The following is a 5,543-nucleotide window of genomic DNA, read 5'->3' as shown; positions in this document are numbered from 1 at the left end:
CGCAGCACCAGATGGAGCATGGGAGGGCAGAAAACCTCAAAACCTCCCACCTGGGTGAGGAGGGGGTGGGGTTGCATACATGTGATCTAGTAGGGCAGCCCCAAGGCTGTTCCTGATGGGGATGTCCAGTTGGAGACCCCAGGAGGTGTAAAAGTGGAAATTCTCCAGTTTCAGGGAGGTGATCTCTCCAGGAGCCAGCCCCAGGAGAAGCCCAACATTCTAAGGTGCAGATGATAAAACTGTCTACTAGGCCCTGTTTGATCTGAGAGTTCCCCGGATACATTTATCTTTGTACAAAATGTTAATGGCTAACTTCTGCTTCTTGTAATCTGCTTATTCAAGGATGTAGTAGGAGGCTTTATAAGCTGCCTCCTCTGGAAGCTCGGGGCTGATCTCCTCTAACCCTGCATGGTAGAGAGTCAGTCACTGGCCGGCTAATAAAGGCTCATAATTAATCTCAATTGTCTCTGTGGGTCTCAGAACCATTTGCGCCACAACATTTCCTGCCCCTATCACTGACTAGCTCTGAGGGCTTGCACATACTGCTTCACCATTCTGACCCTCTGTGTCATCATCAGATGTAACAGTAGTACCTATGATAATGGACATTTTGGTTTTTAGCCACTAGGCACGTTTCCCTTCCCCTCTGATAACAAAACCATAATTGCCTATTGGGGAATTACTTCCACCCACTAAGTGCAGTCTTGGCGAGACCATTAATGAAGGAGGTCTACTCGCCTCTTGCCAAAAGGTGGGCATGTTCTCTCCTGGAATTTAGGTCCTGAGTTATAGAAGGACTCAAAAGCTATTTTAGTTGAAGGTATAAGTCTCTCAGGAAGGCTGCAAGTAACAGACGACCCAACTTAGAAGGTAGGCAGCTGGTGGCATTGGTTCAGCTGCTCAGCAGTGTCTCGGCTGGTATATTTGTGATATTTTGATCTCAAAGTCACTGCAGAAGTCTTAGCATTGCATCTCGGTTCAAGGCAGGAAGAGATGAAGGGAACGCATGCCGATGGAACTTGTTTTTGTCCTTCTTATCAGCAAAGTAAAATCCCAGAAAGCTTGTGGCTATCTCCTGGTCATATCTTTTGGCTGGAAATATCTCATGGCCACCCCTAGCCGAAAGGGAGACCTGCAAAGCTAGTCTTTCATATTCCAGCCTCTATAGGGGAAGTGGAAAGAGTTAAAAATAGTCATTGAGAATAGCCAGCCAGCAGCATTTACTACCTGTACTGGAGAGGCTATTGATTCCTTTCTGCTACCTGTGGTGCAGGACAGGGCAAATTCCCTTGGGTGAGGAGACGAGCCCTGCACTGAGACAGAGGGTTCTTGGTGGAGAGAGTAGAAAGAATTCAAACTCATGCCAAAGTTAGAGTCAAAGGCAAGTTTATTAGAGAAGAGGTAACACTCCATAGGCAGAGCATGGTCTCCTCTCAGCCTCAGAAAGACTCAGAGAGGGGAGGACAGTGAGAGAGACAGAGTAAAGGCACCTGAGAGGGACCCCATCTGGAATTCAGTTTATACATCTTCTTTAGTTCCTGTGAGTTACAGTTTAAAGACTTTGTTTACCCATTTCCTTTGATACAGACATGCAGTGAGGAGGATAGGAGTCCTCAGCAGGGAAAGGCCTGCTGGAGGTTAGTTCCCAGCCTTTAATTCCTAGATTCCCTATGGTGTTAGCCACAGGGAATGAATGATTTTATTTTGTGCAGGAGCAGCCACTTAAAGACTCTGTTGTTCCTGGTTCCCCTTCACAGGTGTGGGAAGTGGGTTGTTAGCAATCCCAGCGGAAATCGTCCTTTGTTCTGCAGGTGTCCTCCTGGCCTGGCTCCAAGGCCATCAGCATATCGCAGTGTCTCTGAATGTAGCTTGATTTAACACTTAAGTTCTCTTGCCTCCTCCCTACCTTATCTGGATCCTTGGAGCCCTCCCTGGTCTCTGAACCTTCTAAACCTAATTCTTACGCTTTCTGTCCCATGAATTATCTCATAGCCTTTCGTATTAATTCTCAGTATTAACCTCTGTTGCTTGTGCACAGAAAATTCTGACAGACCTACCCTATAACTGTTACTGTGAGGATAACATGAGAGCACGTTACAGTAAGTGGTCAATAAGTGTTAACTACAATTATTTTGCACAACTAGTTGATGCTGGTTGATGGAACTTAAACTCAGCTCTCTCATCTTCCAAGCCCCTGCATTCTCCACTCTATTAAACTGCCTCTCAGGCTTCAGTTTATTTAAAAATCTGCTTACTCTGCAAGTGCAGAAGAACACATTTACCAAAGAAAACAAGAATAGGGGCTGGACTGCATTTTTTAGAAACTTTCTTGTAATAGTGGGCGTTGCAGAGGGCAAGGGGAATGCCTGGGCCACCAGCAAGGACCAACACAATGGCTAATTCAGATAAGTAATAAAGAAAAGACTGTTCTGTGCTTCCCAGGGTAGTGGGGACTTGATTGTGACACAAACGACTTCTAGTAAGAGCCAGCCTCTTGCCAGGAAGAGGATGGAAAGCCAGAGGACCCGAAGGTGCCCTTGCCCTGAGAGCCGTGGGAACTGTTGGGAGGCCACAGGAGGAAGTGGGGAAGAGGCTGAGGCCTGGGGCCAGCCAGCCTGTTTGGAAACCCAGCTCGGAGCTAAGCAGTCACAGGACCTCGGGCGAGTTGCTTAAGCTCCTGTACCTCAGTTTTCTCACCTGGAAAATGAGGATGATAACCTACAGCTTGGGGTTGTCAGAAATATAAAATGAATTAAGACAAGTGCCTGGCACACAGTAGCGGCTGTGGGTTTAATTTCACTCAGAGGGAAAACAGGTAATCAGCTTCTAGGGTGTAGGGCTTGCTAAATTATCTGGTTTTAGCCAGTGGCAATGAACGATTGTATTTGGATACGGCAGCCACTGAAGGACTCTGTTGTTTCTGTTTCCCCTTCCGCAGGTGTGGGAAATGGGTTATTAGCAATCCCAGCAGAAATCTTCCTGTTTCGAAGGTGTCCTCCTGGCCTGGCTACAGGGCTGATCAGCATATCGCAGTCTCTATTAATCAAAGTAGCTTGATTAACATTTTAATTCTCTTGCTTCCTCCCTACATTAACTCTAGTCGAGCTGTTAAATTACTAAAATCAAGTAGGTTGAAGCATGAGGAAAAAATTCTGTTTCTATTTTAAGTTAGCCTGGGAACTTAAACGTTTGAATTTTCCAGTCCTTTGTCAATGCCTAGATATATATATCAATTCCAGATAACTCCCTTCCCTCAGTGGATTACCCACCTGAAGGACTAAGGTAACAAATATTCATATCTAGACAGCCTGACATCCATTATCCAGACCACTCGTTACCTAGAGGGTCACTATCTCAGACCAATCCAGAGGCTAAGAATGCAGGATTGATTCTTTTCAAGAATGTACTTTTTACTATAAGAACTCTTAACTCTTTTTTTCTTCTTCAGAACACTCTGGGTTTTGCTTGATTGTGTTTCTGGTTTACAAACTGGAACATGTATTTCTAGCCAAAGCCCCAGAATCTTTTTGAGTTCTTTCAACAATACGTACAAATAAAAGCATGTGATTATATTGCATCATTTAAAAAACATAAGAAACATCTGTTTACCTTCTAAGGACCATCAGTATGTAATAACAAGAGCTAATGTTTACTGAGCATGTACCACGGCCAGGTACTTAGATTGTCTCATTTAATCCTGCCAATCCAAGTGAGTAGTGTTGTGGCGCAAATGATTCTGAGACCCACAGAGCCAATTGAGATTAATTATGAGCCTTTATTAGCCGGCCGGCAACTGACTCTCTACCACGCAGGGTTAGAGGAGATCAGCCCCGAGCTTCTATAGGAGGCAGCTTATAAAGCCTCCTACTACATCCTTGAATAAGCAGATTACAAGAAGCAGAAGTTAGCCATTAACATTTTGTACAAAGATAAATGTATCCGGGGAACTCTCGGATCAAACAGGGCCTAGTAGACAGTTTTACTATTTTCACCTTGGAATGTTGCACTTCTCCTGGGGCTGGCGCCTGGAGATATCGCCTCCCTGAAACTGGAGAATTTCCCTTTTACAGTAGGTACCATTACTATTCCCATTATATAGATGAAAAGCTGAGGTTCAGAAAGGTTCACCTATACAGCCAAGAACATAGTGGATCCAGGGTTTAGTCCCAGGCCTGAGTCCAAAACCCTGACTCTTACCACTACTATGGTTCTGTAGTGGTGGGAAAAAAAAGGTTTCCTCTACTCTCTTAGGTTGTGTAGCTGGCAAAAGATAGATTAACTGGTCTTGAGAATTAAACTGACAAAAACACAGATTAACAGGAGATAAGATTTATTATGCATGCACGAGGTGAGGAGAGGAAGCTACTCACAAAAAAGAAGTGAAAATCTAAGAAGTGGTCAGGCTTGAGAGTTTATAAACCATTTTAACAAAAGGTAATAAATTGTGGACAAATGACAAGACAAAGGAAAAGGGGTTTGGGCTTCTAGGGATTGTAAATTATGGGGGGAAATATATGGGGGAAATTTATGGAAGATAAGGGTCGTTTAGTAAGTTCGTTATACAGACGGAAGTCAGTGGCATCTCCAGCCATCTCTTCTTCCTGGGATGGGAGAGAGGAGGGGGGACCCCTTCACAAGGGGAAATTTATGTTACCTTTTCAGAGGGAAATATATGTCCTGCTTTTAGGCAGAAAAGGAGAGGACAGAGAATTCCTCGTGTCTTCTGTTTCTCAATCGCCTTCAACTTAAAATAATCCTATGCCAAAGTGGCATATTTTGGGGTGGTATATTCTGATCCCTATTGAGTCCTATTATATTCTCAGAATTATAGGATCCTTGGGCTGGATCCAGCTAAGTATAGGAAGAAAAAGCTCAGCATCAGATAGACCCCTGAGTGGGGATAGGCGCTCTTTCCTTTTGGACATAATTTCTAGGTTTACAAATGCTTTACACACACCATTCTGTCTTGTGTCTGATCACCATAAACAACTGGATGAAGCAACTTGGTTCTCTGAAGTCAAACAACTTGCCCAAAGATATCCAGCTTGGACATCTGTCTCTCCCTTTGCGGCTGCACCCTCGGACACACACACACACAGCATTTGCCAGTGGAGATGGTATTGACTCAGGTCTTGACTGGCGGGCAGCCTAAACTAGCCCCTGCCCATCTCTGTTCATTCACGCCAGTGGAAATGGTATTGACTCAGGTCTTGACTGGTGGGCAGTCTAAACTAGCCCCTGCCCATCTTTGTTCATTCATACCAATCACCGTTAAACGTAGGCTCTCAAGAAAATTTACCTTCCCTCAGTCAATGACTAATACGGGCTACTCATGAAAAGATGCTGGGCATGTCCCTTGAGCAGTAGTCCAGATCAATCATAATGAATAAGTGAGCCATTTATGGTAGATTCCTTTGGGGTGGTTAGTTTACTGTCTGTGAGCTCCTGATAAGGAATGTGTTAGGGAGGGAACTATATTTCAGCGAAGACACTCTACTTCATATCTATTACAAACCCATTCCAGGGTCCTTTTTTCCAGAATC

The sequence above is a fragment of the Pteropus alecto genome, unplaced genomic scaffold (genome assembly GCF_000325575.1).
Source record: "Pteropus alecto unplaced genomic scaffold, ASM32557v1 scaffold71, whole genome shotgun sequence".
Lineage (NCBI taxonomy): Eukaryota > Metazoa > Chordata > Mammalia > Chiroptera > Pteropodidae > Pteropus > Pteropus alecto.
This window is presented reverse-complemented; position numbering follows the sequence as displayed.